This window comes from Styela clava, chromosome 3 (assembly GCF_964204865.1).
Source record: "Styela clava chromosome 3, kaStyClav1.hap1.2, whole genome shotgun sequence".
In the NCBI taxonomy this organism is placed as follows: Eukaryota; Metazoa; Chordata; class Ascidiacea; order Stolidobranchia; family Styelidae; genus Styela; species Styela clava.
Window position 1 is genome coordinate 2,776,274 of NC_135252.1, and position 6,898 is coordinate 2,783,171.

Consider the following 6,898-nt stretch of genomic DNA (forward strand, 5'->3'; position numbering starts at 1 on the left):
TAAGCCATTTTTCTTTGAAAACTTCCGATGCTCTGAATTCAATATTTCCACCCCTGTTCTAGTGTGTTTTCCAATGAATGGCGCCCATTCAAGCAAATTAGGAATAATTTGAAAACGTGGTATATCCCTCGGATAAAATCCAGGAATAAGCATATCAATCTCCACATTTTCCCAAAAACTTTGACAGTGACGGCCTTGTTTTCGTCGTAGTGATCGAGCACAGATAAAGACGTGACTGGACATTTAAAATTTACTTTTTTGTTAAGATCTATGATTACTAATTTTGGGATGATACCCACAAATACCACGGTGGAACAAAACAGGTGGGCACTATTCAGGCTATCGAAATTCAAAAAAGCATTCGCAATTTTCTGAGAATTTAGATCAGTTTTGATTCGCGAAGAAAGGGCGTTCACAAAATTTCCAATGGGCAAATGCTGCATGAGAAAGTCTTTGATAAAATAGCAAATTTCCGAGTCACAAGAAATGATATTAAAATCATGTAATCCATCTGTAAATTCTTGGTAGCGGTAACATACTATGCATTTTGGACATTCTTTGTAATAAGTCGATATATCACAAAGAAGTTCAGTCATTTCAAATATTATTGCATGTTTAGTGATTAAAATCGTGTTTTGTAAATCCAAATCACAATAAAAGCATTTTGTTTCGACTGGATATACTTTGTAAGATATATCTTTCTGGATGTACGATGTCTGACCAAATATGATATATATACGTTTTTATTAATACTGGCACAGTTTTTTTAGAATTTGTGTATCGAAAGGTGGATAGTATTTTAAAAATTGTGATGGTGCAGAACACCAACGGTTTTATGATTGTCTTCGATTAGGTTATCTAAAACCTTCAAAAAAAAAAGTGATTTTGAACTAAATACCACATACAAACACACGAGTGATTTTTTTGCATCATCTACAATCCAGGTTACCTTCGTGAATATTGGCCGTGAGGATAATTCTACCAAATTTGGAATAATAGGTATATTCACCATTATATAACGAAAACCTGACAAATCTTGTTGATTCGTGAATTGCATAAAACAATTTTGATTTGGTATTTAATGACATCTTTTTTTGAGATCTAGACATTGTTCCGATTTCGTGTGCTTGATAATTTTGTGTTTGCCGTCGATCGAGAGGGCGGATGAATAAGTGTCATTTAGTGTCTTTGCGTCTTGATACTTTGTATCAACACCCACAAGTCCTAAATGTCTGCATTCTGTACCAGTCATACCAATGCGCCATGCCATTTACATTATGTATTATGACGTAATAGATTGGCGCCTATTGGGCTTTTATCAAGAACTACGCGCCCCGGCAGTTTTATACTTTCTACCACCAAGCGTGAATTTGATTATTTTGTGCTCAAGTTGTTTTTGAGTGAACACGGTTCTTGCTCGTTTCGACTTTAATTCACAGTACACACCATTTCAGATTGAAAAAGAGACATATCACATAATAAGAAATTGATGTTTGGGATCCATATGCAATAATTGATTCAGATGCATTGTGCACTGACTCTAGTATTCTCGGTGTTCAATTAGAAAACTTATAGGCAGGGATCTCGAATTCGAATTTAATATTAATATAGCGACCTTCGAATATCGTTTTCGTGTTTAAAAGAATATAGAATGTCGCCCACATATTCTGGCGCCGCCACCCTACGTTTTAATTGAAAACACTCTTTGAATATTTGGCAATAACAACGTGAATATAGGGAGAATCTTCCAGGGGTGAAGGAAACATCCATACTGGTCAGGTTTTATTCGATTTCTATTTTGAAACCCATATTGTGGAGGAAGGCAAGAAAGAGCTTTCAGACTTTGAAAGGAAAGTGGTTATTCTTTTCAATAGTGAAAATCCGACTTCCATACATATTTCGAATGGTCATCGAAAACTTTTAATTCTCGTATTTTATTCTTATTTATTTATTATGTGTTTTCTGGTTTGACGAAAAAATATTGACGAAATTATCTATATTGCAAGTTGCAACTATCACACAGAAGACACATTATGCAAACAACGACTGAAGAAAAGCTGCACTACAAATATGATAACATGCAGATCATGCATATGGTTTGACGAAAAAATAAATTCTCTCTCCTCCTTTTCACAACTATCACACGCAGAAAATACATTATGGAGGGCATTTGTCATCATAAAAACAAGTGTACAGGACAGTGTCACGGCAAATAACATAATACAATATTCCGTCTTTCTGCGATGTTAACACGATATTTGCTACTTTATTGTTGTATGTATGTCAATATTAGTGTATGTTATTAGTTTATCCGAAACTTCAATGGACAATTGTTAGCTGCTATATAGCCCGTCTTATTCAACACTATAAGCATAAGGAATAAGATTAATGTTCAATGCCATTCCGGCTACAATAAAATGATGAAATTGACTCAGGTAAATAATAAGGGCGAACTCGCGAAAAGTTTATCAGGTGACGGCACATTTGCACCCATGTAAATTTATTTACTCACGTAAATCGCACCTGTATACTTTTGCACCCACCAACATTTGCACTCATAGATATTTCCACCTTGAAAATTTGCACATACGCACATCTGATCCCATACTGCATACGTTTCTGTTGCCCGGGGAAAGTTTCTGATAACGATGCCACCTATTCGTATATTATCTGATATGCCTATATCTTCTGCTTTGGCTATTTCATGAGATAGTTGTGGTTTGGAATCGCAAAAATCTTGTCACCTGATCATCACAACGCTAACTTTAACTGGCCAAGCCTCCATGTATAGATTACACGGGTATAGATTACATATATACAGGGGCAGAAGAAGTAGTAAATGGAAGAATGTTCTAAAAATTGTAACCCGAATACGGTTAAGCACATTAAGTATATTACATGCGTGTCATGTATCGTATATAATATATCGTATCGAAATCGAATATTAAAGCTGGGCCTTTCGTTCTTACTCAGAAGTGAAGCAGACTCATCTCTTTCAGGCGACCACTGAAATGCTAACAGATACTGAAACTTTGATACCGTAGAATTATGGTGATAAAACAAAGTTTTACAGAAACATTTTAGACGGTCCATGAGCTTTACGTGAAACACAAAATAGCAAATCGGAATTAGTCTAGAGCTTGCTAAGACGACAGATCGAAGGTAGCCGCATACCAGACTACATAGGAAGGCATGATGTTTGATATAAAAGCAAATATTATATTTCTTTTTCAATCGAGATCAATGGAACTTTACGCACACATGGCAAGTAAAATGCAGTCACCGAATGCTGCCTGAATCACACCAAATGTTTAAGATCTTGGAACATAAGGACTTAAAAAATATATATGTTACAATTCATTGGTATTGAACCAGTCCACAAGTTGTATATTTCATTAATTTTGTATTTTACTTTCAACGTATTTTTCGCTATGGTGGACCAGTCGTACTAAAATTTCCAATGTTAATCCTTCTTATTTTGACAACGAACTTTTAGATTTTAACGCAATCTGGATTAAACACATGTTGGTGTAATTGATGCCTCAATTAGGAGAATTTAAGTTTGTGTCAGGTGGAGAAATTTGTAGATAGTATTGGTAAGTAAGCGATGCAGAAGGGCAAATAGATTTGAGAAAGTTGAAAAAAAAAAACGATCGTCGCGGATTAGATGAAAAATTTAAGAGATAAGTGATTTATTTTCAATAATATATAATACTTTGATAACACTTATCTAATAGGCCTATAATCAAAAATATACATATAGCGCCAACTAAATATGCATATATATATATGCCTACAGCCAATTAATATACAAATACAGTCATTTTGGTGATGTACATATACAGCCAATGCAATATGCTCATATGGAGTACGCCATATACTTATACATCCACTCAAGTGATGCACACAATCAGCCAATGTCATATGCGGTGGTGGGATTCAACCGGTTCGCACCGGTTCTATAAAACCGTCTCAAAGAAGTTTATGAGATCAGCGAACCGGTTAGCATTATCAAAAAAAACATGTAACAGAACCGGCCGAAAAATATGACTTTTGTGATGGAACCGGCTGACAAAATATTTGAATTCTACCACTGGACATATGCATATATATATACTATCAATTTAATATACATATGAAGACATTTATATAATGTACAACCAATGTCATATGTCTTATATTCAACTCAATATACATATACAGTGATGTAAAAACACCGCCAATCCATTTCATATTCATTTACTTGCTGTAAATTATGTACTGATGCGCTTGCATCTACAAGTCGCAAGCTTGGAAGTCATATTGATATAATGAGTGCGTTAAGATTAGGGTTTTAAACATAACTTTCAGGAACTCCAAAACGGCTTTTGATGGAAGTTACTTATAATAAGTGTAAAATAAATGTAATAAATTATTGTGATATCAGCATCATTTAGCTCTATATGCATATAACTTGGCAGTATATGTGTGGCACGTTACCAAGCCTATCGCCGATGGCCGTGGGACTAGTTCACCGAAGACAGATTTTCAATGGTGTTGTTATGACCATTACGTCTACTCATATTTTCCTATTTTAGATATTGGCCGTTCCGGAATTTTCGCAAGCGTTTTTAACGAACTCGTCGTATGGGCTGTTTTGGAGTATTATGTTTTCCATATATCTGTCCATCCGCATAGGACTGCAGATTTTTCATGTATATATCGCAATGTGCATATGTATGTTCATTGTGGAGGCAACCGCATCTGCAGCATACACATACAGTGCATGTTTATGAAATGAGTTGGCTTTGTTTGTACATCCACCCAAATGGCTGTATTTGTATATTGAATTGTATGCACATGCATATGACTTTGACAGTATATGTATGCTGTATTTGGTTGGCGGTATATATATGTATATTCTTATCAGTCTATGTATGTAAAGATCCCGTGCATGAAAATGATATTGAGGAGTGGAATGAGAGAAATCTACTAAGTTCATGAAAGCGCAAAATAGAAAAGGGTTCCATGAAGTTCCGCGGAATACAAACACAAAATACAATTATAATAAAGTAATGATGATTTATTGAATTATTATATATTGAAAACTTTTGACAAAAAATCTGTACATAAATGGAATAAGAAACGGCGGAACTTTAATTTTATGACGTATATATAAGTAATCTTATGATTATCTTATTGCTTCACGTTTGAGAACATCTAGTTTGTTGGTTTCTTCTTTAAGTTGACGCTTGTTGTCATTTCTGTACTTGATTCTTCTGTTTTGGAACCAGATTTTTACTTGCGCGTCTGTGAGTCTGAGCTTATTGGCAAGCGCCCGTCTTTCAATACCAACTATGTATTGCTGGCTGTTGAACTCATTTTCCAAATGCTCCAGTTGTTTTTGAGTAAACACGGTCCTTGCTCGTTTTGACTTTAATTTCTGAGGTTTAGGAGTTGATGAATAAAAACACACATTTGGCTTAATATCTTTGCCAACTGAACGTTTTGTCTCAATAGGTACATACGAAATTGACGGTAGTTTATGATATATACATCTAATTTTGCTGCACAACTTTGCTTAATCCTGGATGGAAATAGTATGAATCATTGGTATACTTATACATATGACTGTAGCATTTTGTAGGTGGTATATATCCGTTGCTTCTTATTTTGGGTCGAGGTGATTGAGATAGAGCAGACTGACTGTGGCTCGATTCTGGTCGTGATTTATTGGGATCACTGCCATAAATTTCACTGCCATTTTCATCCGTTCTAGTAATATTCAATTTGTCGACATCTTCAAATGACGAAAATCCCGAATCAAGTGAATCGTCTTCTCTTATTGTTGGCTGAGTATTTTGAAGTTTTCTTTTTTTGCTTGGGCTTTCGGTCGAATGTCCCAGTATTGCGTCAATTGTGAATAGGGTATGCTTCTTCTTGTTTCGGTGGTTGTTGAACTTTGCGACTGGTTTGCAGTAAATTGATGAGTGGCAGATTTTGCTCTTCTGATTTACAACGGTAACTTTCATTGAATCTGAAACATCATCCGAGGAAAATTTTCTTTTTCTTGTTGTAATTTCTTCTAAATCTGAAACGCCTGCGTAATTGAAGCGAACAAATGGCGTCCATTGAGCATTTGAGAGAGCTTGGTAAGGATGGCGATAAGAAATCATTTCGTATAGTTCTTGATATTGTCTTGTTTTTCCAATGAATGACTTTCTATAGAATGATCGATGTTTATATATTACATTTTGATACTGATTAAAATGACAATTATCATACGATTGATTAAACTTATCTGGAGCCGATCATTACTGAATTAGCCTCAAACCTATAAGTATCTGCTAGCACTTATCTAATATAACAAATATAACAACTGATAAGGTTTATTAACGTTTGATCATCCTAACATATTAATTGTTCCTTATCTAATGTAAATCACCACAGCTCTAGCCTCTGAAGATATTAGGTTAATTAGGGGACAAAAATATTTGATTACAAGTTATCATAAAAGATCAAAAGATTTTTAAGAAGAGTCGTATGACAACCAGCCGAATTCTAATCCTGCATCATCTGGAATCATATGTATTAAAAATTTCCCCCGAAAGGGGCTGTTACATTTTTTTCGTGCAATCTGTCATATAAACACATATGAAGAGATTTACCACTGACAGGGTGCGTGCCTTCAGTATATATATTGTTTATTTTTGTGCACTTGTTTCAAAACTCCAAGACATTGAAATGGAAAGACATTTATCTTCGGCAGCTTTCATGTTTTCTTGAGTTGGCTTACATAGCATTCCATCGTGTGGTAAAAACATTGAAACTTTTAGTTTGTTACCACGCGCAACACTTTTTTAAAGTCTTCGCGAGCGTTGGCAATTCTATCTGGTATGGCTAAAATTATGTCCAGCTT